Below are 27008 nucleotides of genomic sequence, written 5' to 3'. Positions count from 1 at the left end.
CCTGCGACGTTAACCATTGGCCCACCACGAGATACTAACGGTAACACGTTTGAATTTATTTAATTACTTACATTTGGCAGGTGCACGTTTTAATGACTAAATGAGGTCAATTTACTGCGGAAACGCTTTTTTTATTTTTATTTTCCCAAGATGTTGGTGGGGAGGGGGGGTTACCAGCTTCCCTTGTCCAAATTGAATAGCAATTGTTTGATATAAGGAAAATATTTACACATTGATCAAATCTGATTGCTTTTGGACATTTTCGTCGATGACGACCGGAAAAATACCCCCAGAATTAGTGTCGCTTCTATTATAGGAAAAAGCCTAACTCACATGTGGCGAGCGACAAATATTGAATATTTATCTTCCCAAAGTCAAGCAAATTAAATAGACAGGCGAGTTCCGTTTTTAACTCAGAGATATTATGATTTATATGTGATATTAAAAGTTTTAAGAAATTGCGAGCCGACTGACCGCTTCTCTGGAAAAAAGCCTTTCTTGGACATACACAAAGAGCGAACATACATACACACATTTTCGCTTTTATATATATAGATGTAAAAATTTATATATATAGATGTAAAAAGTTTTAAGTTGTGAGCCGACTGACCGCTTCTTGGAAAAAAGCCTTTTACAGACATACACAAAAAGCGAACATATATACATACACACATTTTCGCTTTTATATTTATAGACTAGCGGGGGGGGGTACCCAGCGTTGCCCGGGTGTTTGAAGGTAAATCAAAACTCCAGGAGGAGGCGGGGTTAAAATTAAAAAAAAACGTCTTTGTAGGTGAGTATGAGGATCGAATCCGAACCGTTGAGGCAAAGTTGGAAATTAAAGTGTGAAAAAAAAAACGTGCAACGTTAACCACTGGATCACCGCAACATACAATAGAAACGCGTTTGAATTTATTTAAGTAGCTGCAGTGACAGTTAACTCTGCTGCTTCTATTTGACCTCATTAATCAGGTCAAATAGAAGTAGCGGACTTAACTTTTGTTGGGTTTGTTTACCCAACTTTGACTGGTTTTTTCCCCAACATGTTGGGGAGGGGGAAACCAGCTCCCCATTGTCCATATTGAATAGCAACTGCCTGATGTAAGGAGTTTGGCCTCAAATTGATCAAAGCTGATTGCTTCTGGACGTTTCCTGGCGCGATGCCAAGAACATGTCGTTTGAATTTAGTTTAATTTTATTTATACTAAAAAGCAGGACAAACAGGCGACAGAGCGAAATAGCATGAATCTCATAAAAGTCGACAAATACATCTAGAGGCGACCCGCATTCCCAAATCATAGATATTATTATCTAGGGCGTATATAAATAGTTCTAAGCGATCATACCCCCCCCCCCCCCAGGGAGCGTGTGCGAAAAAAGCCTTTGCAAGACATACACGAAATGATCGCACACATTTTGCCTTTTATATATATAGACTAGCGGGGGTACCCGGCGTTGCCCAGGTGTTTTGAGGTGTGTGTGCTTTTAAATAAAGAAAGAAACGGCGGGGGGGGGGGTAAAAGTTGCTAGGATCAAACCCGAAGCCCTGAGGTGAAGTTTGAAAATAAAGTGTGAAAAAAACATGAACTGTTCGGCCAGCTAGAATGAGTTACTGAAAGATGTTTGAATTTAAGTAAGAACTAAATTGACAGGTGCCCGCACGGAAGTCGTAGAGCGTTACAACGACAACGTAAGCAATAGCTATTCAGCAAATGAGGTCAATGACCAGGTTTGTTTGTTATAAGCGAAGTAAAAACAGAAAACATAAACACGGACGTTAAAACTTAAGCAGGAGAGGATAATCAAAACAAAAAAAAACAAAAAAAAATAACTTACGGCAAACGAACGATGTTAAATGTAAAAATCGAAAAAAGAAAACAGAAAAACGAATGTTAAAACCCCCAAAAAAATAAACGTGAAAAATGGCTTAAATAAGCCTGTTTCGATATTAAAATTTTAAAAATCGGTGGGTACCCGGGTGTTTTTGGTTGTGCGGTCGGGGGTGGATAAACGAAGTTAACAAAAAAAAACGAACATTACGTGAAAAATGGCTTTAATAACACTGGTTCGATATTTAAATTTAAAAAATCTGGAAAAAAAAGACATCTCACACCTCGATTCAAACCCAAAATGTTTAGATAACGAACCAACGCGTTAACCAACTGAGCTAACGTGATGTACATGAAATTTAGTCAGTTCTTCAAGTATTTAAAGTAAATCAGGTCATGACGTCATCTTACGTATGCGTAGAACCGGTCGTCGTCACGCGAGGACCGTTTTTTTTTTTATTTTTTTAAATTTTTTTTTTTTACCCTCCCCTGTCGAAAATTGTCGATTTCGGAGTGAAAAAATGAACGTTTTTGGCTAATTTTTCGATATTTTTTGTGCGAAGGATGGGGCTTCAATATGTTACCGAGTTTGAATTTTCGTTGTGTCTGTTGAAAGTTTTTAACGGACACACAAACACGCATATAAACATACATACATGCATACATACATTTTCGCTTTTATATATATAGATGACATAGTACAGCAATAACAAATGAAAACTGAATCGTCAGAAGTAAAGTTTATTTGTCAACTTAAATGCTATTTAGCTCTAACTATCAAAATCTGACAAGATAACTTTATTTAGATGTTAAGTATTTACTAGGAATTTTTATACAGGTCATAGTCAGTAATTATTCATTGATAATAACCAATGGTGTTCCCTAAAGTCTGAGTGACAAGACTCTCTAGATTTCCATTACTCTCCACCTCTTTTAATCACTGTTACTGCGTTTGTTTTGATTTTCCGAAAAACTTTTGTTGCAAAAGTTCTGTAAATTTTGTGATTGTCCTGAATTGAATTCTTCCAAAAAAAAAAAAAAAAAAAAAATGAAAACCAAGGAAAGCTAAATTACAGAACTGCCCAAAGGCTTTAAAAAGTTCGCTTGTTTCTTAAACTTGGTTAACCGAAAGTTAGTGTGTGTGTTTTGAACTTAATCCTCTGTGGCTGCTGCTGCTGTCTCTATCAGAGGAATGGTCTATAGTCAAGACCGTCTTAAAAGACAAGATGGCCGGTGGGCAAAAATAATTTAATCTGCTGACGTCATCACGGGTAGTCCATTAGTTGTTTCTTTACACCGGTAAACACCGGTAGTAACTCGTGGATATCTCCATTAAACAAAGTAAGTTTTAACGTGCTCCCCCCCCCCTGTATTTAACACGATGTAACTATAATTTAATTCAATATTATCATCCTAAGTTTTTTACCATTCAAAAGAAGCGTCAAATAAATTGCTAATATTAAAAAAAAAATTTTTACAGCATACAAAACTAATGAAAATGCGAGACAACATCGACTCTTTTGAAGAGACGATTTTTTTAAGCTGTTGACACGTTTTAAAAATTTAGCAAAAATTAATTTTCCTGAAATTTTCAATATTTAAAAATAAATTATGCCGGCTGATAACATTTTTAAACTTTTTTTTAAAGCTAGAAAGATAAAATTTAAAAATACTATATATATATATATATATATATATATATATATATATATATATGAAACTTAAAAGTAAAAAAAAAAAAAACGCGCGTTCATTTCGGGTTTGTATTACTGTACACAGATTCGAAAAAGTTGTCAAAAAACAAATATATGACAAATGTTATCAAAGGCAAGATAAGTTACTTTTCTACCAAACTAGATATATTTTTCGTGTTTTTATTCAATGTAACATGTTTATTCAGCTCCAAAAACAAGGTGTTATAAATAAAAAAAACTAGAAAAAATATATGTCAAGCTATGTCACGGTAACATATATTGAGCGAGTTTTTTTTACAGTATTTTAACCAGTTTTTTATTTATAACACCTTTTCCCAAACTTACAGTGTTAAAGAGGGAGTCAGACGCCATCTTGAAATTTCCGGGTTTGTATTACTGTACACATAGATTCGAAAAAGTCAAAAAATAAATGTCAAACAAATAAATGTTATCAAAGGCAAGATAAGTTACTTTTCTACCTAACTGGATATATTTTTTGTGTTTTTATTCAATGTAACATATTTATTCAGCTCGAAAAACATACAGTGTTTACCGATGTATTGGAAAATTTAAAATGGCGACCGACTCTCTCTTTAACACGGTAAGTTCGGAAAAAGGTGTAATAAATAATAAACTAGACAAAATACTCTTAGAAATTTGCTCAATATAAGTTACCGTGACATAACTTGATATATATTCGGTGGTTTTTTAATAGTATTTTTAAAAACAGTAATGAATTTTCCGAACTCAATATTTTTCAATTTTTAAACTTTAAAAATCTATCAAAATTTTTTTATTGATTCTATTTTTACGATATTTTCAGGGTCAATGTGAAATTTTATGTTCTTTCCAATAAACCGAATATAATATTTTAGACAAACGTTTTTTTTTTAAATTCACGCCCCCCCCCAAGTGTCACCCATTTTTAACTTTCTCTTAAAAAGTAAATAATTAATTTATGTCGGAGTTTTATATATCACAAATTGAAGAGAAAAGGTCAATAAATAGTATATTCAAATTTAAAACAAAAAAAAAAAATGCCTTTTTTAGAAATTTACCTGTAAAGTCCGAAGTTTAAAACCTTTTTTTAAAAAAAAAACACATTGTTTTTTTTTGTTTTTTTTAATAAAACCTTGGTCCTTGCTCCTTTAATTGAAAAAAAAAATTAGGGCTTGAATTACATTTTTCGAGGAGTTATAAGCTTGGAAAGATGGGGTGGAATTATTCACTATTTTCACGAAATTTCTGACACTGCTATCGGTAAACACTATGGTTTTCGAACTGAATAAACATGTTACAATGAATAAAAACACGAAAAATATGTCCAGTTTGGTAGAAAAGTAACTTATCTTGCCTTTGATAACATTTTCATTTAATTATATTAAATAAACTTCAAGTTTACTACAAATAAAATCGTGTTCCTTCACTTTTTAAAAATGTAATTTATAAGTAATTAAAGAACGCATTCTAATCTTTAAAATCTATAATACAACAAAATATTCAATTGCTTATAATTAGGCACCGCCAAAACTGGGGGGGCAGGTCAGTACTTTTTGACGGACCGTCTTTTTAAAAATCTACCAAAAATCAGATAATTATCCGATCAATACGAAATTTTCAGCGATTATTAGGAGAAGAATGAACTTTATAACAGTGTACTTCTTTTTCATAAACGATATTTATATATATATATATTTTTGCTTACAAAACCCCCCCTTGTTTTGAAGTGGGAACAAATATGCTTAAAATAATCATCTGAAACTGAACAAAACATATTGTGTTGTTGTAAGGGACAGAATTATAGATTAAAAAAAAAAAAAAAAAAAAAAAATTGTTTGCATACCTTATTTTGACGTCTGAATATCAGAACTTCGATTGTGTTTAATTATCCCGCTTTTGAGTTTTGAAGTGTGAAATTCGGTGAATATGTTAAATAAAATAATTAATTTAAGTTAAGCAAAACAAAAAAAAAAATTTTTTTTATATTTATACGAAAAAAGCTATTTCAAAATTTTTGATAAATAAATTAACAATTTTTTTTTAGCGAGCCGAATAATGCATGACCATTATTAAACAGAGCATGCTTTGAATAATCGATACAAAAAAAAAAAATTCGATAAATATTGTGCCCTTTGTGTTAAAAATAGCATCATTTTTTTCGATCTCGTTTGAAAACGTTTGCCGCCTTTCGACTACGGTGGACCAAACGCGCTGAAATAATTTTTTTTTATTCTGCTTTAAATTGCCCCCCTCCCCCCTTTTGGGGAGCCTGGCCCCCACACACATACACATTAAAAACCAAACTCATACAAATGGTCACCCATCTGGTACTGGCCAGCCTCAGCTTAATAATACATTGAAATTTTCGTCACTGAAAAATAAGTTTTTTTGGCCTGTTTAGTCTTCCATAGTTTTCGTCTCATCGAAAGAAAACGTAAACAGAGTCGATCTGAACTCTTCGGCGACGCGAAATATCTGGTTACATATATGAATAAGTGGAATTATTTGAAATTCAGGTACTTATATTATAATATTTTTGCATATTCTCTTAGAAAATCATCCTAAATCTTAGTTAGACAATAAATGAATAAATAAATTATTTCAAAAACCCCTTTTTTTAAATATTTAAGTACGTTTTTTGTGCAAGACAAAAAATAACAATTGTTAACTTTTTGGGAAAATTTAACATTTAAAATTGAATTAAAAATAGTAGAAAAGGTTTTACATTATTCTGTTTTCTATATGATAAAATTCAGGGTTTTATCTTTCTGGAAAAAAAAAAGTTACTCAGAAATAATGGATTTTAATAAATGTAATTTAGTTTTAAAAAACAACAACAACTTGATTTTGCGGCCATTTTTGGCGGTGCCTACTTATAATACTTAAACAAACAACTTGTGTTTTATTACTTTTTTATTATTAATATTAGATGAGTTTCAGTATAAATCATCGTGTTCTTTCTTTATTTCAATCCAATTTTGAAGTTTTGTAACGCTGTCTGTAAAAATTACTGTTCATTATTGACAGTCTAAGAGTTCCACATATCTTGCTTGTTGGGACCTCGGCGATGACGTCATTTTTTCAGCTGGCCGGCCATCTTTATAACGAAGGCCACGCTATAGTTCACGTAAATGGCCATTTTGTAATCCTATTTTCTTATCAACATTCCAAAACCTTTTCTAGATTTGACTCTCCCCAGAGTGCCTTCCTCCCTTCCCATCCATAACACATTAAGTTCATACTATTTGCAACCTCACTTGAAAGTGAAACCAAATGTTAAACCTTATCATTTGACATGAAAGTTTACCCGGCATTGCTCGGTAATGGATGAGAACTTCCCCTGTATTCTAGCCCCCAGCTCTGAATTTTATATTACTTTTTTTTTTTTTTTTTATTTAAAAAAATTTTTTTTTTTACAATGTTATGTAATTTTTATGCCATCCTCTTATTCCTTGGGTCTTGCATGACTTTTTCTGTTGCTGCTACTGTTGCCCTCCTCCCACAACTTATTTTATTCTTTCATCTGAAACATTCAGTGTGCAAACAACCACGATTATCAGTTTTTTTAGTAATAGGATAGATGAAAAAGAATATTCCTTTATTAATTATAGATTTTTAATCTCAGAACAGACGTGGCAAGCCTGTGTCTGCTCTATCATTTTTTTTATGGCAAGTGAGCTCGAATCTGATTCTCTCCCTTACTGAACTTTCACAAAAACGACTCTACTAGTTGCAATCACGATCAACAATTCCCCCCCACTCTGTGTGTAAATCTAAACGCAGATTCCATGAACAAAGCTTCTTTCCTAGAACTGCCCATCTGGGACACTGTTCTACTGGCATGCTTCCTGACCGATTACAATATGGTAGCTTTCCAGTCCAATGTAAACAAGTTCTTTTTGAGTCATCTCCGTAAATAATCCAAATTCTACCTAATCTACACCATTAACGATTACTATACTACCATCTTGCATGCATTAACCTTTGATCCTCGGGTCCTGGATATGACCTTAAACTATATCCGATGGTGAGGCCCAAGCTTGTGGGCTTCAGGGCGTGTGGAGCTACCCTTTAATTGCCATTGCTCCCAGGTCCACTTTGACCCGGAGTGGTAGTACCTGTTAGGGTCCCAACTATGGGTTGAATAGAAACCGACTTGTAAAAAAAAAACAAATATATTCTTTTAAAAAAAATTGTTCTTCAGAATCACTGGATTCGGCATTAAATAACCTGAAAAGGGTTGATATGCCGTAAAACAAAAATAACCAACCAACCAAACCTTTATCCTCAAGTGGCTTTTGAGCTTTGATAAGTGGTGATTCCCTTGTAAAATAAAAAAATAAAAAAAAAAAAACCCCAAACAACATAATTTGTTAATGGTATGTTTTTTACACACAAAACTATTATAGTGAGCCATTTAATATGACGTCTGCTTTACATGCTGTTATGCGTTGGATAGTGTTTAGAATTTTTACTTCCAAACTCCTCTATCTCTAACCAGGTCTTTATCCCTCTTTCTCTCAAATCCATCCTTTTCGCCCCCTTGCATGTTTTCTGTAGTCTTTCTATTATGTTTGACCTTCATCTTCGTCGCCAACTCTTGTGTTTGCAGGTTGAACCAAACAACGTATAAGGCAATACAAATGAAGACTCAACAAACAAAGGTAGATCAATAAGAAGTGTATTAGGAAGAGTATATTTACAGTATATTTACATAATGGTTGTCAGGTAAGAGTCTTGGCTGGAGAACATATCTGCTCTCGGCTCGGCCTTCGGTGGCTTCTGGTTAACACACCCTCAGACTAACCGAGTCTTGCTATTTATGTGTAATATTATCCACATATGTAAATGAGTGGGTGCCACAACACTTTCCCTCTAAACTGACATTGCTACCTTAATCTCTAATTATCTCTAATCCAAGCACTCTAATTCATTTTTTTTTTTTCCATTGCTACCAAATTATAAAAGTCTCCTGTTTTGCACACATCTCCCTATACTACTCGGAATTAACCTTCCTTTGAGGTCATTAGATTTAAAACTGTCTTTAAGACTTGTATTGCACATTTAAGAAAGTTATTTAAGAACTGTTTCGGTTAAGTCTATTGTAATGTGAAAATAATTAATGTCCAGTTAGATATAGATGTGAAAACATTTGGAAAATTTCAAATTTTTTAATGAATTGGGTGGTAATTGAGAGGGAGGGTTATCTCCCTTGATTACATACCATGGCTAAGTGGTTGACTGAAAACCTGGTTGTGCAAAGAGGATGTAATAAAAGAAAGAGTGAGAATATTTGTCCCAAGACAGATAAACTTTTTTCTTTTTTTTTAATTTTTTACAAGGGAGTCACCACTTATCCTCGAGCGGCCTATGGTCCTTCATAAGAGTTAATGAATGCAAGGTAATGGTATAATAAGTGTTAATATTGTAGCCAGCGTAGAATTTTGAGTATTTAAACAACTTGTCCACATTGGACTTAAAGGACACCATATTTTAGTCTGCTGGGAAGCAAACCAATAGAACAGTGTTCCACATGCGGGCTGGCCCTGTTGGTGGGGCATTAGAATACACCGACTGCCCCCCCCCCTGCAGAGGGTAAAAGTCCCTCAATGGGGGTCCTGGATATGACCTTAAACTATATCCAGTGTTGAGGCCCCAGCTTGCGGGCTTTGGGGAGTGTGGAGCCACCCTTTAATTACCATTGCTCCCAGGTCCACTCTGACCCGGAGTGGTAGTACCTGTTAGGGTTCCAACTATGGGTTAAATAGAAACCGACTTGAAAACAGCAAATATATTCTATTAAAAATTTTTTTCTTCAAAATCTTTGAATTCGGCATTAAATAACCTGAAAAGGGTTGATATGCCGTAAAACAAAAACAATCAACCAACCAACCAATCCACATGCGGGCAGTTCTGGGAAAGAAACTTTGTTCATGGAATTTGTGTTAAGAATTAGACACAGATAGTGAGAAAAATTGTTGATAGTGGATATAGCTAGTTGAGTGTTTTTTAGATTTTGCTGAATCTTACCCAAAAGCAAGATCACATGGATATACATATGGAAACGTAATATTTGACCCTGGGGAAATTCTAGAGTTTAAGCCCCAGGGTGTTTTTTAGGAGTGAAAAACACTTTTTGGGGTCTAATTTTTATTTTTGTCCTAAAATTGAAGACCTCAGTTGGCGGTGGTGGGGGGGGGGCATATAGTTTTTTGTTTGTTTTATTATTTATATCCCCCCCCCCCCGAGCAACATTTGGTAATCCTGCTAGACTATCATAAAATAAGAATGTGATGAAAAGGTTGAAAATATTTTAAATTGAGTATAAACATAAAATGATATAGCGGTTTGAACCCCTTCCTCACCGTCTGATTTAATATAAATTTAATGTGGATTTGATTTTTCAATGGTGACCAGTCATAAGAGAGACACCCACAACGGTGGTGGAGGGTGGGGGTTAAGTGGGTGTGATTGTTAATTGTTGTGCGTTTATGACCTGATTTCACATGTGCAGACTTTTTTTTTTTTTTTTTTTTTTTGAACCATTTTCTCTCAAATTTTAGCATAGACTTCTTTATTTATAGCCCCACAAGTGGGTCACAAATGTTCAGTTATTTGGTATTTACTCTGCTGGTTTTAATGAGAAGGCCGGGTGGGGGATGTATTGGTTAGAGTCATTTTGACAAATTCCTTGTCTATTCAGCAAATTTGGGTGTTCTAAATGGAACTGGGTCAAATAGGCATAGATATTACACTCTAAATTATCTATTTGCTAATAAAAAAAATATATATATATATTTATTGCAGACTATTATCCTCCTCTTTTTTTCTTAAGTTGTTTCGCGACGTTTCGCCCAACTATTCCTCTGCCCTTCATCAAGTGGTAACTCGCAACAGGATAGGAACTCTGAATCTCCTAACTGCATCCTCAGCAATTACTGCCTTTCATAATTGTTGTCATCTCACCACGTTTTGGCCAACTAAGCCTCTGGCCAGCTTTGGGTAGGATTGAAACCGCTATCTTCAGACAATGCTCACCTGGAATCGTAATAAATATATTAATAAATAATATTCATCTCAATAATAAATTCCAATTAAAAAATATACATGTAATTAATTCATTTACAAATTAGACACAAGATAACCACCTGTGCCTATCCATTATTTCTGTGTCTCCATCTGTGACGTTAGATGCAGTCACAAACTGGTGAAATCTAATATATAAAAAGCTATATGTCTGTCTGTTTACATCTTTTCAAACTCTATCTCTTCCGAAACTAAAAGTTGTAGAGTGGCGCTAGGGGCCTCAAATGATTGGATTTTTTATGGACTGTTCTTTTATGGATCTTTAACCGGTTAAGTTTTTAAGGGGTCAAAAATGGGTCAAAATTGAAAAAATCGTTAAACATTTTGTACATTCATCTTAGTTTATTTTAAATTTTTAATTGGTTTATATACGTGTCATGTTGGTGCAGTGGTAACGTCACCAGCTTTGAATGCTAGTTTTGCATTTGATTCTAGCTGATGGCACCTGAATACTTTTTTTTTTACTTTTGAAATCATCACTCTATAATAATATATACGAAATTTGGACAAATTAAAATATATTTAAGCATATTTCATGTCCAAGGCAAAACCCTTCCCAGCAAGTAATCCATATCCAGATAGTCTATGCAGACAGTTGCTGTGTGTGTGGGAAGGGGTGGGGAGTGAAAATTAAAATAATTTTGAATATTTATTTAATAAAATATCACTTTTTTTTTTTTTTTTTCCCCCGTATCAGTTTGTTCAAGCTGAGAATGGGGCATGCTGCCGGATGCCAAACATTCACCTGTTATTTTATATATTTCAACCGAGAGCTCTTTTAAGATGTTGACCGTCCCTTTTGCCAGGTAGTTTTTGAAATTCTTTTTCATGAATCCTGTTTCTCTTATGATTATTGGAATTATGGAGATCTTCCTAAAATTCCAATTTCTTTTCATGTCATACATAAGACCTTGGTATTTCGTTATCTTTTCCCTCTCAGCTCTGTTTAACCCAGCATAATTGGAGACACAAACTTCTAAGGTTGCTTCTTTCTCCTTCTTGCCCCATATCACTATGTCAGGTTTTATGGTTCCATTTTCTCGGTATGTAGCTGTAGGGGATTGCATAGTCATAGTGAATGGTGTATGACTTATTTCCAACTGTTCTTTCTGGTAAACATGTTTCCAAGATTTGCTGCTGTATTTGATATTTGTTGTATATGTATAATATAAAGCTGAATGTCTGTATGTGTGTCTGCTCACGAATAGGCTCCTATATGGTTGACTATTATAGAAAACTGATCACATATAATGATAGATGTATCGAGACACAGGAATGGGTATGTTTGATCTGGCATAATGATGATTCATTAAAATTGTGGGGTCTGCATACGCGGCTGGTCCACAAAGTATGGAAATAAAAAAAAAGTTTAAAAATTAAAAAAAAAAAACGTTCACAAGTGTTTTTGATATAGATGTATATAATAATACTTTGATAAGTATGTTTTAACTTAAATAGGGATGGTATAATAAAATTGTGGGGTTGCGTTCGCGCCTGGCCTCCATAGAATGGAAATAGGCACACTTTAATAAAGACTTTTCATATCTATCTGCGTAAGTATACTTTGATAATTATGTTTCAGTTTGAAGAAATATGGTATAATAAAATTATGGGGTGTTCGTTTGCACCTGACCTCCATAGAATGGAAAAATGTCACAAAGTTTAACAAGGTTTTTTAATATAGATCCACAGAATATTGTGATAAGTGTTTCAGTGTGAACAGGTATGGTATAATAAATTATTGGGTTTATCTATTTTATTTTTACTTTCATCATATTTTGCTTTGGTTTTAATACCCCCAAATTCGAAGCTATCTCTTTACAACTCTTCCTTTTCATAAACTATCATACTTTCATAAATCAGAGTCCATTTTCTGTAGGCTGTTTTTGAATCCAGTCAACGACGGGTACTTTTGCTATTATATATATATATATATATATATCTCAAACCAGAGGAAGGAGGATGGCATGTGAGCCTTATGATCACAGATAGTCTACTGGGCATTTACTGTGTGTATAGGGTCATTCCAAAAGTAATGTAATTTATTTCATTTTATTTTTTATTTTTTTTAACTAAAAATGTTGAAGAGCTATAAAAACGAGAGTGATATCATTAAAACAACAAAAAAAATAACTTGATCCAGAATTCTTTTTTAACAAGTGAGTCACCACTTATCAAGACCCAAGGGCCACTCACTCAAGAATAAGGGTTAATTAATGTACGGTGGAAATTGGGTATAATTTGATTATTTAAGGAGTCGGCTAAACAACAACAACTTGTTTACATTGGACTTAAAGATGATCATATTGTAGTCAGCCGAAAAGTGGGCCAGCAGTACAGAATTCCACAGGCAAGCAGTTCTAGGAAAGAAGCTTTGTTCATGGAACCTGTTTAGATTTAGGCACAGATGGTAGGGGAAATTGTTGACAATGGTTGTAGCTAGACGTGTGTTTTGTTTTTTATGAAAGTTTTACAATGGAGGCCCATAGATTGAAACAGATTAGCATCTGCCATGAAAACGCTGAAGCAGAGACAGGCTTGCTACATCTCTTCTGTGGGAAAGAGATTGCAAGGAAGAAAAAGATGCATTATCTACTAGGTTTTGAAACCTGTCACGACCATTCTCAGTGCACTTTGTCAAAAATTCAATAACGCATCTCTGCTTCTGACACACATCCATGATAGCGGTTGCAAATATATTTGTATTCCAACTGATTGCCGTGGAGTAATAAGCTCATGTGTGTGACTTCCTTAATAGCCTTGGGTCTGCCACACAGAGGAGCATCATGAATTGACTTGGCTTTTCAAGTGCCTCTCCATCGCCACTCTTTGTGGAAACACTAAGCCTGCAGTATATCTGGTGGAATTTCCTGATACTTGCATATTGGTTTTGAAAAAGGACATTTATTTGCTTCCCCATTACCTCCCTTGAATTTTCCTGTGCTTTTATTTGAGAAACAAAAATTTATTTAAAATATAAAAAAAAAAAAAAATAATAATTAAAAAAAACAAACCTTCTTTAGACATTCATTTTTCATAATAAAATCAAAGAAAAGTAAAGCTCAAAAATAAACTGGTGCTACCAGATCAGGCTGTCTGAAGATAGTGGCTTCCTGACCTAAAATTTACCAAACATTGATATTGATTTTTTTTTTTTTTCCCCCCCCCTTTGCAAAACTCAGTGATGGTCTACAAAGTCAAAAACAATAATTTTCCTCTACAAAACAACCAAACCAACCTTTATCTTTTCCTTTATTAAGCCATGGCCATAAAACCGTTAGCAATAGACAGAGGCTGCTAAGCTTATTAGAGAATGCATAAAACTTGTAAATATCACAATACAGAATTCCGAAACTATGACCATGATAAATGTTCATTCCTACAGTTCTGAGGCAGCACTTCAGGATTGCGGAACATAATGCGAAAGGAGATTGCTAGTACAAATACTACTGTGATTATGTAGAGGGTCTTGTATGAATGTCTATCATCGCAGGTTTGATCTGTTCAGCCACAGCACAGGGTGATATTTAAGCATTGCGGTGGAGCAAGAACCATAAAATGACTTTTTTTTTTTTTTTTTTTTACAAGGTGGTCACCACTTATCAAGGCCCGGAAGCCACTCAGGGATAAGGGTTATTGTAAGTACAGTATGTTAGTGTGGATATTTAAAGTGTCTACTTAAGGGGGCGGTTCATCAGGAATTTGTTTACGTTGGACTTGAAGACATCCAAGTTGTAGTCAGTAGGGAAGCAGGCAGACGGAACAGAGTTCAACAGGCGTACAGTTCTAAGAAAAGATCTGTATGTAGGCAACAGAAGCAACTGTCACATTCTGGCGAGTAGACAGAAGATCTAGTCCAAGCAGATCATATACTTGAGAGAGAACAGGATCGCGGCAGGGAATATGTAGTATGTATCTGATGGCATGACACTCTGACACTTAAGAGAATCAGAACACCCCGTCAACTCTGGCAAACACTAAAAAAAAAAATTAGAAAAAAATCGTCACTTCGTTGTTTCGTTTTAAAAAGCAAAATTTGCAACATCATAACATCTGTGTCGTTGTGGTCCCATCAATAACACATTCACTTACGAACATAAGTTATACGAGTTCACGCTCAACACATTTTTTAGAAAATCTTGCTTTTGGTTTAGCTTCTGGCTGATGCTACCAAAGTCTGCTTTTTTTTCTTTTTTTTTTTTTTTTTTTAACCGTATTTTTCGACCAAGTAACGTCGCCCCCCTCCTCCTCTGCTAGTCTAATATATAAAAGGCAAACGTTTGTGCGTCTGTTCAGTTAAAAGTAAAAAAATACTAACCAAAAGTCAGTAAAGTTTATATTTTCTAAACCCTCAATCTCTTAATAAAATAATATCTAAAATTTAGAAAAAATAGTTAATTCTTGCCACAGAATCTGCTATAATAAATAAGGATGGATGGCTTTACCGTGTGCGTATGCATAGATGTTTAAGCATTTCTCTGTTTAATTAGATTCATTTCCAACTCCTTGATATGACTTTTCCATTTAGGTCAGTGGATAGCATGCTAGACTAATGACCAAGATTTTTGGTTCAATCCCACCTGATGTTTTTATTTTTATCACTTTTAAGACTATAAAATATTTTGAAATATAACGTTTTGTTTTGTTTAAGAAACATTCCTGAAGTTTACGGAGCATGCTACTTTTTAGATATGATTTTCAAGTTGATTCCAATTTTTACCTCTCCGTCTTCATAATCTGATAGGGGGTCGAACTGATGCAGAATTTTCAAGTGTTCAATGTCCTAAGTATAGCAAGTGTATCCCAAGCACAATTTAATTTCTTCTATTTGATTTTTTTGTGGCACCGGGCAGCATTGGCTATCCCTGCTAATCTATATATATATATATATATATATATATATATATATATATATATAAAAGGCAAAATGTGTGTGACCATTTCGTGTATGTCTCGCAAAGGCTTTTCTCGCACACCGTCCCAAGGGGGTTACGATCGCTTACAAGTGTTTATATAGGCCCTAGATAATAATATCTAGGATTTGGGAAAGCGCGTAGCGTATAGATTTATTTACATCGACTTTTACAAAATTATTGCTATTTTGGCTTCTTGCGTGTTGATTGGGCCTTTTCGTATAAAAAGCGAAACTAATTCAAAGCTAAGGGAGCGTTCTTGGCATCGTGCCGGGAAACGTCCAGAAGCAATCAGCTTTGATCAATGTGGGGACACCTCTCATATCAGACAATTGCTAATCAATCTGGAAAATGGGGAGCTGCTTTCCCCCTCCCCAACATCTGTTGGGGGAAAAACTTGGGTAAACAAACCCAAGTTAACTGCGTGACTTCTATTTTTACCTCAATAATTAGGGTCAAATAGAAGCAGCAGAGTTAACTTTTATTGCTGCCACCTGTCAATAGTTAAATAAATTCATACTGTTTCCCTTGTATGTCTCAGTGGCCCAGTGGTTAACGTCGTACATCTTTTTTTCACACTTTAATTTCCAACTTTGCCTCAAGGGTTCGGGTTCGATCCTCATACTCACCTACCAAAACCTTTTTTTTTTATTATTTTACCCCCCGCCCCCTCCCCGGAGTTTTGATTTGCTCAAAACACCGGGGCATCACCGGGTACCCACTGCTAGTCTATATATATAAAAGCGAAAATGTGTGTTTGTATGTCTTGCAAAACCTTCTGACAGAGGCGACGGATTTTCATGAGATTGGTATCATTTTGAAGCCCGACATCTTCGACGACAAATATCGAAAAATTGGCCAAAGACATTAATTCCTTCACCCTAAACTGGACCCTTTTCTACAAGGAGGGGTGCCGAAAAAATCGTTCCTTCATTTTCTCTCCTCCTGCTACTACGACAATGACGTCATGTTTTACCTAGAAAACATTGACGTTAGTTTAAACCACCTGCAAATGTTTTTAAAGGTTTTAATTTTATCCGTTCTCAATTGTATGTCTCTTTGGCGCAGGGGTAAGGTGTCGGGCTTTTTTTTTCCGCCTTAGCCTCGATGCTTCAGGTTTGAGCCTATCTTCCTACCTAAACTTTTTTCCTCTTTTACACCTTTTTTTTTTCCACCTTTTTTTTTTCCACCTTTTTTACGTTTGTTCGCTGTTTTGGTTTTTCCAATTTTTTTTAACATTGTGTTTTTTTAATGATATTAAAACAGGGTCACCCTCTCCTACATACACACCTCCAAACACCCGGGCAACGCCGGGTACACCCTGCTAGTCTATAATATAAATCTCATTTGTCTGTTTAAATGTATGTATGTTTGTATGTCTGCCTAAAATTTTCCTCAGAGGCGATGGATTTTCACGAGATCCGTATCGTTTGGAAGCACGACCCTTTGGACGACAAATATCGAAAAATTGGTTAAAAACATTAATTACTTCGCCCTCACTTTTCTACAAGGAGAGGGTCGCTTTTTTTTTTTTTTTTTTTTTTTTTTTTACGATATTTTCGAAAGTGATCCCCCTTTTTTATTTTTATTTTTGATTGACTAGCCTTAATTTAAACATTCGTCACTTCCGGTTTGGTGATGGATGCAACAGCAAAAACGTCACTTTTTTTTTTTTTTCTTTTTTTTTTCATATTCTTTTCCTCTTTGGCGGTACTGGTTCAAGCCTGCCTGCTTGCCTACTACCACTTTTTTTTCTTAACACGCACCCAGGCTAGTCTATTATATAATGGGTAGTTGTCTGTGTGTTTCTATGTCTAGTTAAAACTTGAAAACTAATTAATAAACCTTTACAAAGATAGTATTATTTTTTTTTTGATCGGTATAACCTCAGAAAAATTTATTTCTTTATATATATATATATATATATATATATATATATAAAGGCGAAATGTAAGTCATCAGACTATTAACCTTAAGGCTTCAGGTTCGAGACTACCTCCCTCTCAAAACTTTTTTCGCTGTTTTTTTTTTTTTTTTTATAATATTTAAACAAGATTATTACTTCGCTTATTTAGTTTCCATTTTGTTTTTATCCTCCCCCCCCCAACACACACACACACACACGCACACACACACGTCCAAACACCCAGACAATGCCGGGCACCCCCACTAGTTATCATATTAAAGAAACTTTGTGAGTTTGTTCCATACGGACTCTAAAACGACTTGGCTGATTTTTATGAAATTTCACACAAAAATACTTGGTGCCTAGCAGTGTTCTTAGATAAGTTTTGCATCCGAATCTTTCATTAAAATAATTAAAAAAAGTTAACACCTTACACAGCCTAACATCACAAGTGCATTTGATACATTTTATTACCAAACTAGCAGAAAGGCCTGACATATAAAATCAACAGTAGGTTCTTTGATATGACAAGGGTGCGTTTGAAATGAATGTTTCTGTTTTAGAGCACAATTGAAGCATGATACTTGACTTTTGCATTTTAAACTTCAATTCAAGTTATTATATAATAAAAAATAATTTTATAAAATCAATATTAATATAGGCCTGGAAATGAGTCAGCATTTTTTTTTTTTTTCCAAATTGAAAGACGCTACAAAAAAAAGTAAGAAGAAACTTAGTTTTAGTAGGGCACTGGAGGCATTCTTAATTTCATTTGTCGTTATTTATTTTTTCAGTAGTGAGTGCGTTGAAGGCCGCCCAAGTTTTATTTATCACTATTCACATTAAAAAGGGTAGTTCTTTTTTAAGGGAGAGGGGATTAAAACTATTTAACATCTTCTATTTAGGTTTTTATGACTCTGACAACACTGGATAGCCTTGCTAGTAAAAATTAATATATATATATATATATATATATATATATATAATTTTATTTTTATTTTTATTTATTTATTTATTTTTTTTTTTGTAATAAAATCGAAGAAAAGCAAAGCTCAAAAGAGTGCACATTGGATAACGTCACATAAGGATAACAGCATCCTTTACAAGAGATATGGAAAAAAATTCTTTATGATGTCATGTCATAATTAAAGGATGATTGATAAGAGTAGTAGTGGGAGAATAAAAAAAAATGTTCTGTTTAGCACGAGTGGGGGAGGGAGGGAGTGACAACGTTCATTAAGTGCAAATACATTTCTTTGCTCAGCTGATCTACTTTAGACATGTGATAATGGTCTTTCAAAATTTGTCTAGATTAAAATCTAAAGCTATCTAATCCTGAACCACTATATTTGTTTTTCTTGCTTTAATAAAAACATTTTATTTGAATAGTCATGTTTAGATATCACTTTTTTTTTTTCAATTCTATCTTTTTTTTTTTAATATATATATATTTATAAAAAGTAAACAGAAACAAAAATTTTTTGCAATGACAGGAAAAAATTTGTAATTTCATTTATAAAACTCACTATGTCTGTCCGTTTCCATTTTTTTTTTTTTTTTTTTTCAAAATGTATCTCGGCTGAGATGAAACACAACTGTCAACAATTTCCTTTACTATCTATCTGTGCTTAAAAACTAAACGGAAATTCAATAAGCAAATTTTCTTTCAAAGATGAGCTTCCTCACTCGCCATTTATAAAAAATTTGCAGTAACGTGTAGTAGTGGATATGTTCAACAGTTTGCAGAGATTGTTACATCGGCTCCGACATCGAAATAATACAACCAAAATACCAAGGTACAATATGTACAAAGAATACATTTATTTAACAAACAAGATAAAACAATGGAAGAGTGTATTTTGTATACACGCGTGGGTACATGTGTGTGTGTGTGTGCGCGTGCGTACGTACATCCGTAAGAATACTTTTTAACTTGTAATGTTTGTTGTTCGTTCATTGTGTATGTATGTGTATAAAGTATTTATACAAGTTCGTACGTGTTGTCTTCGAAACTATGCCTGTCGAGGCGCACACAATGTACGTTTGTCTGCATTGACAATTCAGATGAAAAATGGACAGAGATAGGTGTACCTATTTACTATGCCTCCCCACGGGACAGAGTTAGACACCAGGGTCGTTTTTTTAACGTGGAGAAAAGGTACAAAAATAAAAATTGTCTCAGTCGTGAAGGATTTCTCCTCCACTGAAAGAGAACAAGAAAATGAAGTGCAGCATCTGAAGAACAGATACCACACTTTGATCTTGACCAAAAGGCCAAGAGGTGTAGAGAATGGAAGTGGATAGAGAATGCAAAACAGGAAGTAGACGCCACCTGTCGGATAGATCTAAAGCCGAGATAAGAGCAAATAACCGGTGCATATTGAGTAATGTCTGTGTGCGAGTCTGCGCGAGATACCTCTACGCATATCAGTCTGAGAAGCGTCTGTCTATAATACTCCCTGACAGGTAGCTGGAGGCTAAGGAGAAAAGAGGTTGCGTCAGGAAAGGATATCACAAAGAGAATTCGAAACCTGTGTAACTGTGTGGAAAGGTTACACGTTGTTACCGTTGTGAATTGTAAGTGTGGAAAGGTTACACGTTGTTACCGTTGCGAATTGTAAGTGTGGAAAGGTTACACGTTGTTACCGTTGCGAATTGTAAGTGTGGAAAGGTTACACGTTGTTACCGTTGCGAATTGTAAGTGTGGAAAGGTTACACGTTGTTACCGTTGCGAATTGTAAGTGTGGAAAGGTTACACGTTGTTACCGTTGCGAATTGTAAGTGTGGAAAGGTTACACGTTGTTACCGTTGCGAATTGTAAGTGTGGAAAGGTTACACGTTGTTACCGTTGCGAATTGTAAGTGTGGAAAGGTTACACGTTGTTACCGTTGGGAATTGTAAGTGTGGAAAGGTTACACGTTGTTACCGTTGGGAATTGTAAGTGTGGAAAGGTTACACGTTGTTACCGTTGGGAATTGTAAGTGTGGAAAGGTTACACGTTGTTACCGTTGCGAATTGTAAGTGTGGAAAGGTTACACGTTGTTACCGTTGCGAATTGTAAGTGTGGAAAGGTTACACGTTGTTACCGTTGCGAATTGTAAGTGCAAGAGATTTGCGGTTGTAGGCGGCATGGTTTTGCCGAGTCTAGGAAGCATGTGCAAGTGTCTGCATAGTTTGTCGAAGTTAGTCGTGCACGGTTGCAAGTGAATACGGGGGGGGGAATGAATCCGTTCCATGGAAAGCATTGAAGTTCAAATGATTGGTATAACCAGTGGGTCGGTTTGGATCAATGAACACCCAGGAATGAGTTTTGTAGTGTGCATTTTGCAGCTTAACTCATGTTGACTGGGAAAAACTTCTGTTGTTGAGGTCGTTGTGAATTCCAGTAGTTTAGTGTTTGGCAATTGTCCTTGTGAGTTTGCTTGTCGCGTTTATTGCTGGAAAGGGTTGATATGCCGTAAGATGTTGCTGAGCTTGACTTACTTTTCAACATCGATATGAAGTTAAAAACTCGGTGTTGTTGATGGCGTGTTGTACATGAGACAACACGAGTCGTGTATGCCTACACACATGGCAGTTTCTTTCTTTCTTTTTTAAGTATCCCTCCTGCGCAGAGAGCGAAGAAAAGATAAAATGTGCCATTTTACTGTGCGCATTTTAAATCGTGTGGGTGTCTTTACTAGTAGACGTTGGTTGGCTTGTCTTCTATATTGATGTTTAAAACTGGTAGTTAAAACAGCGTGAGAGTCGGTATTTGAAGTTTTCAGTGGGTTTGTTGTCGCTCGTTCTCCATGACGATATAGAAAGCTGGAATATTATTTTTTTTATTTATTTTTTTTACTAATGCGCACATGGCCAAAAAAAAGTATATAGACAGCAAAGAAAGGTTAAAATTTGTGACATGTAGCTAAAACGCATGTCATGGACTGTTTACACTTCATCATCACAATGAAATTATAAGTAAATTCTGGCATTTCAGACGTCATTTAATCTATGGGAGTAGTACTCTCTCATTCCATCAGCCATGAATGGGTAGAAGTTCAAAGTAAGTATCAATTGTATTTTTGGATTGCCTGTGCTTAGGATTGAACCTTCAACCTCCAGAAGAGTGTGATTTTTACAACTAAATTTTGCCAAGTACTCTATTGCCCTATGAGTCCTTGCAGATTCCTGAGCTTGACAAGATATACCTGAAAAGGTCGGAGGTTACATTGATCGAAACGTTGTGAAATTAACACTCAAGATGAGAACAACAGGGCGAAGAACCAAATAATACAAACAGCAACACACGTTTTTATATCTGCTTAAACTCTAGACCTTTTCTGCCTCTTGTTCAATGCGCTACCCCAGGACTACTGACTGCTGATTACAATTAAAAACGGATGCGGATTAAATGGTTTTATCCTGAAATCTGTTTTAGATAAAGGTTGCTTAACTTGTAAACAATATTATATTGATTCACTTTTCATAAAATTACTTTGCCAGGTGACAGCCAATTCATCTCTTGTTGTCGTGGCATCCGCGAGTGGTGGGTGTTGATAGGATGGTTAAAAAAACAATGGAGAAAAACAAAAAATGTATTGATTATATAATTCTGTCAAAATTTAAAGAAGTTTACAAAAATTATTTTCTTCCAAATTCCTACAAAGAAAGAATAATTAAAAAATTTTAAATTATTCTGTAAAACAAAAATATTTCTGCCTTGTAATCCATGTCTAAAAAAAAAAACTTGAAAAATTAAATAAAAAATTAAATTTTTCATAGTTTAATTAAAAAAATATTTTTTTCATAGTTTAATGTGATTAAAAAGTTTTATAGTCTAATTTGATAAAAAAAATGTATAGTCTAATTTGATAAAAAAAATGTATAGTCTAATTTGATAAAAAAAAATGTATAATCTAATTTGATAAAAAAAAATGTATAATCTAATTTGATAAAAAAAATGTATAATCTAATTTGATAAAAAAAAATGTATAGTCTAATTTGATAAAAAAAAATGTATAGTCTAATTTGATAAAAAAAATGTATAATCTAATTTGATAAAAAAAATGTATAATCTAATTTGATAAAAAAAATGTATAGTCTAATTTGATTAAAAAAAAATGTATAGTCTAATTTGATTAAAAAAAATGTATAGTCTAATTTGATAAAAAAAATGTATAGTCTAATTTGATAAAAAAAATGTATAGTCTAATTTGATAAAAAAAATGTATAATCTAATTTGATAAAAAAAAATGTATAATCTAATTTGATAAAAAAAAATGTATAGTCTAATTTGATTAAAAAAAAATGTATAGTCTAATTTGATCAATAAAAAATGTATAGTCTAATTTGATCAATAAAAAATGTATAGTCTAATTTGATCAATAAAAAATGTATAGTCTAATTTGATCAATAAAAAATGTATAGTCTAATTTGATCAATAAAAAATGTATAGTCTAATTTGATAAAAAAAATGTATAGTCTAATTTGATTAATAAAAAATTTGTTTCCAGAAAGAATAAAAACTTTGTTTTTTTTTTACTTTGTAATATTTATTCCTAAAAACAATTGAAAACTTGAAATTTAAGAAAATTTAACCAAATAACAAATCAGACAACCACCTGAAACTTACCAAATTCCTTGAAATGAATTCTGAAATAAATCCTCCATTACAACAAAATCAATAGTTTTAATATCTTTTTATTCTTTAGATTATTAGAAATTATAATTTATGTAATTAAAATTACTGATGTAATTCTAGTTTCATATGATTATTTAAAAACCATAAATAGTGAGTGCAAACATTGGTGAAACATTTTGTAAATTTTGATGTGAGATGAACAGTAGTTTAAAGTTAACAATGTTTAAGATCGTGTATTATGTAGATGTGGACACTATCAACCTTGGCTTCAAGTTTTTTGTGAGTGTCCAAGATTCAGAACCACAGCTGAGACTGTATTGAAAGAAGTCACGTTTGATAATATTAGATAAAGATTCCAAATAATTGTCTGCTTCAATTACTGATTAAATTATTTTATTTCATTTTTTAGTTAAAATTTTTATTTTATTTTTTATTTCATTTTTTTTAGTTAAAAATTTATTTTATTTTTTATTTTTATTTTAAGTTTTAGTAAAAAAAATGTTCAATTACTGGTTAAATTTTTTTTTCATTTTTTTTTTAATTAAAAATTTTTTTTTCAAATTTTAACTTAATTTTTAGCTATTTTTTTTTTAAATTTTAACTTAATTTTTAGCTATTTTTTTTTCAAATTTTAACTTAATTTTTAGCTATTTTTTTTTTTAAATTTGCTTTAATTCATTTTCTTTTTTTTTTTATCACTTGGAATTTAAAGAATTTAATTACAAGTCATAAAAATATTCTAGTGAAACATGTTGAAAATGCAGTTGTAGCCTTAAATCTGTAATGTATTTATATTTGTGTATTTTATGGACATTTGACACAAATGCAAACCCCACAACATAATTGTTCAAACTGAAACCTAATTATCGAAGTATTACGGTGAATGTATGAGAGACATTTCAAAAGTAATGCCTTCTATTTTTTTTTACTTTGTATGGTTACTGTTCATCAAGGCCTGGAGGCTACTCAAGGATAAGGATGAATGGGTACCATAATGAACATTTAATGAGTTATTTTAGAGGACAGCTCTTCAAGACTGTCCACGTTGGACTTGTAAGCAACTGTTATAGTCAGCTGGGAAGGAGCTCCATGGTATTGTGTTCCACAGACGAAAAAAAAAAAAAAAATCTGAAAGTTTCATCTCTGTTGCAGATATTGATGATCTAAGACTGTAAGAAAGCAACTGCCAGAAGCTAAGATTCGTCTTTGAATTGTTCCAGGCAGAAAAAAATTGAACTGATCAACATTCACCGGTGCCTGTTGAACACTGAAGATGATGCAGGTGATGTCAGTGTAGTTAGGAATGGTTTTGTTGATTTCAAAGTGGTGACAGAAATGTAAGTGATAAAGTGTACTCTGGACTTTTACCACCAAAGCATCAAAAGAAGGTCGTAAAAGTGCATTGAGAATGGTGGTGACTATGTAGAAAAATACATCCTGGAGCACAAAAAAATTGCTCATTTTTATGGTACTACTCTTGTCTTCATAGCTCTTTAACATATTCATTTTTGAGTTAAAAATAGGTCTTTTGGAATGACCCTCATAGTTTCAGAATATTGTTATAGGGAGAGAGTCTATCTCTAAAACTCTTGTTTGTAGGAGTTTGTAACTTATTTCAATTTTACAGATGTCCAGTGTGAAATCTTGCCCCCTGGATAATATCTTTGGACAGAAAAGGCCAAGAAAATATATTTTAGTTTAATATTTGGCACAACAGCAACATCAGATGAATTAAAGAAAACACTTTTTTGCATTGCATCTTCGGAAATCAGGTGATCCCATCTTTTCTCTTTATTTGTAAAAGGGAGGATGGTGATAACGTACGCACGAACATGAAATTGTCTTAGTGCATTATTATTACTAATGAGATGATTCTAATATTTTTCTCAATTCCAATACAATTACCAATTCCAATGCTTTTCAAATTTCTAAATATAGTTGTCATTTTTAATTTTCGGATCACGGACAGTTGCTCTAAGTAAACTTTCCATCTATGGAGCCAAATACTGCAAAACTGCTTTTCAGATGGCTACAGCATGTTCGTCTTCAAGTCTAATGTAAACAAATACTTGTTCAGTCATCCTCTTGGATAATCAAGTCTTCAGAAATCTTTTGACTATTCCATCTATGGTTTCGAATCCTTTCTTGATGGTGATTATTCTTCAACTGATAATCTCTTTAAATTATCCTCAAGTGGCCCTCAGGCCTGGATAAGCAGTTACCAATTGGTAAAACAAGTGGTTATGTAAGATTGTCATCTGTAGCTGGTTTCACACGCACAAGCATCACTCCGTAATTGTAATAGATGACTGAATTTTCTTGCTTGCCGTAGATTGTCTACGAAAGCATTAGAGAAGAAAAACCTAATCAAGTTGTTCTAGTGTTCTTTACAGAATTATTGCACAACCAATTGTTCTAGATCAGGGGTCGACAACCTCTGGCCTTAAAGTGAATTTTGTTTAGTTTACCACTTTACTCAGACGTGATATAAATATAAATTAAGCTAATCGGTGACAGTTGAAACTGAATATGTTGTGAACATTCAAATTCTTTGTTTTATTCTTGCAGTAAAATAAAGATGTATTTTTTTTTTTTTTTTTTTTTTTATTTTATAAAATACTAGCAGGACCTGTGGAAATTCCACAGTGCACTCTTTCGTATGCAATATATTGACGCTGACATTCTGTAGATGTTCAGTGTAAATGGAGATGCTCTGATATTATTGTAGCTCTTTTGTTAGAACTGCAGAATATTTATCTAAGCTAGCAGCGATGCCCGGTATAGCCTGGTCGTAAAATACACTTAAATATGATATTTTAATTTATGCAGATTTCGTATATATTATTATAGAGTCAATTTATTATAAAGTTGTGATTTCAGAAATAAAAAAAAAAATATATATATCCATACATCAGCATCGAAACTGAAACCTATGAAGAAATATATATATATACACACACACACATATTTTTCTAGTCATCGACATACAGTCCTGTTTCGTTGTATCAGAACTCCTCAGTACCGCTAGACTAGCACCTCTCTCAAGCTGAGGATTGAACCTAGAACCATAGAGTTGACAGCCAGCAGTTCTACTGATCTTCTTTTCTTTTTTCTTTTTTTTTTTTTTTTAATTATAATTTTACCAAGGATTCTTCATAAATTTTGGTTTAAATTATAGCTTCAGGAACTCAAGTTATATATATATATATATATATATATATATATATATATATATATATTGTTTTTAAATCCCTGAAACAGTGTTTCATGGTAAACAACTGATGATCCCTTGAAAAATAAAAAAAATTGGTATTATAGTAAATTCGAGAGAGTTGATGCAGTGATTGCAGGTGATTAAATGACTTACTGACTAGATGTTTTTTTAACGAATGATAAAAAGTAATTTTTTGTATAGTTTTAAAGGTTAAAAACTTATAACTTGAGTTCCTTCAGCTATAATTTAAACCAAAAGTTATGGAGAATTCTTAGTAAAATTATTTATATTAAAAAAAAAAAAATAGATGACCTGAGTGCCAAAGCTATAACCGAAACCAAAACTTGTGAAGAATTCTTGGTAAAGTTATTTATTACAAAAAATGGAAGGTCATAAGAATTGAAGAAAAAAGTGTGACACAAAATAACACGCTATCATATTGATATATAGATGTTTGTATATATATTTTTTTTAAATATTTATGCAGTAAAATAATTGCTATCGTTTCAATATAATCATATATTTAATACTTGTTCTCTTTAAATGCTCAGAAAATTTATTTACATGTTTAATAACATTGTTGTCCTCCATGACAATGTGGCTAAAGCCCTCATGCTACAAAACGTTGCCAACACCCTGTTCTAGATTATTGTATTACGTGAATAAAATGGAAGAAAACCTTTTAAAACCAAAAAAGATATTAATTGTACATGTTTTCTTTTTGTCTTATGTGAACGAATAAC

At 33.3% G+C, this 27008-nt stretch overlaps 1 protein-coding gene across 1 annotated transcript in view; it reads left to right on the top strand.

The window, feature by feature from the left end:
* LOC145297743 (WD repeat and FYVE domain-containing protein 2-like) overlaps positions 1-27008 on the top strand; it is a 133872-nt gene that overhangs the window by 59617 nt on the left and 47247 nt on the right. The window lies entirely within an intron of this gene.

This window comes from Euprymna scolopes, chromosome 18, assembly GCF_053919585.1.
Source record: "Euprymna scolopes isolate OS-2025 chromosome 18, ASM5391958v1, whole genome shotgun sequence".
NCBI classification, from domain to species: Eukaryota; Metazoa; Mollusca; class Cephalopoda; order Sepiida; family Sepiolidae; genus Euprymna; species Euprymna scolopes.
This window is presented reverse-complemented; position numbering and strand designations above follow the sequence as displayed.